The following is a 926-nucleotide window of genomic DNA, read 5'->3' as shown; positions in this document are numbered from 1 at the left end:
ATTCGAGCTTACACCAACTTTGCATTTAGCAGTGATGCTCTGAGTTAGTTTCCCAGACCTGAAGAAGGGCTCCACGTAAGCTCAAAAGCTTCTCTCTCTCACCAACAGAAGTTGGGCAAATAAGATATTACCTCACCCACCTTGTCTTTCTAAAGTCAGGCCGGACAAGTGGTAGAGAGTGGGGGTTTTAGATTGACGTATCTCGGGGAGCACAGAGACGGGTTACTTGGGGCTGGTGTGCTTGGTCACAGCCTTGCTGCCTTCAGACACAGCCTGCTTAGCCAACTCCCTGGGCAGCAGCAGTCGCACGGTGGTCCGGTCTGGATCTCCCGAGAGGTGATGATGGAGCGCTTGTTATAATGCACCAGGCGGGACACCTCCCCAGCAATGCGCTCGAAGATGTCATTGACAAAGGAATTCATGATGCCCATGGCCTTAGAAGAGATGCCGGTGTCGGGGTGAACCTGCTTCAGCACCTTGGAGACGTAAATGGAGTAACTCTCCTTTCCTGGTCTTGCAGCACTTCTTATCCCCTTTCTTGGAGCCCTTCTTGGGTGCAGGAGCAGATTTCACCGGCTCAGACATCTCAATAGCTAATCTCACAGCCAGGGCCGGTGCAACCATTTAGGCGACCTAGGCAGTCGCCTAGGGCGCTAGGATTTGTGGGGCGGCATTTTCTTTGGCAGTGACCGCAGCGGCCGGATCTTCAGCCGCCCCGGTCGCCGCCGGCATTTAGACGGGGGGAGCTGGGACAGGGGAGCGCGGGGAGGGCCGCCTGCAGCAAGTAAGGGTGGGTTGCCATGCAGGGGAACTCCCCGCTCCAGTTCACCCCTGCCCCACCTCCTCCCCGAGCACGCCGTGGCCGCTTCACTTCTCCCGCCTCCCAGGCTTGCGGCACCTAAGCTGATTGGCGCCGCAAGCCTGGG

At 57.6% G+C, this 926-nt stretch overlaps 1 pseudogene; it reads right to left on the bottom strand.

Moving 5' to 3' along the window:
* Nucleotides 1-222: 222 nt before the first annotated feature.
* Nucleotides 223-585, bottom strand: LOC120404511 (annotated as a pseudogene).
* Between the last annotated feature and the right edge of the window lie 341 nt (nucleotides 586-926).

This window comes from Mauremys reevesii, linkage group 4 (genome assembly GCF_016161935.1).
Source record: "Mauremys reevesii isolate NIE-2019 linkage group 4, ASM1616193v1, whole genome shotgun sequence".
NCBI lineage: Eukaryota > Metazoa > Chordata > Testudines > Geoemydidae > Mauremys > Mauremys reevesii.
The sequence above is the reverse complement of the archived record's forward strand: the minus strand, read 5'-3'. Positions and strand labels throughout refer to the sequence as shown.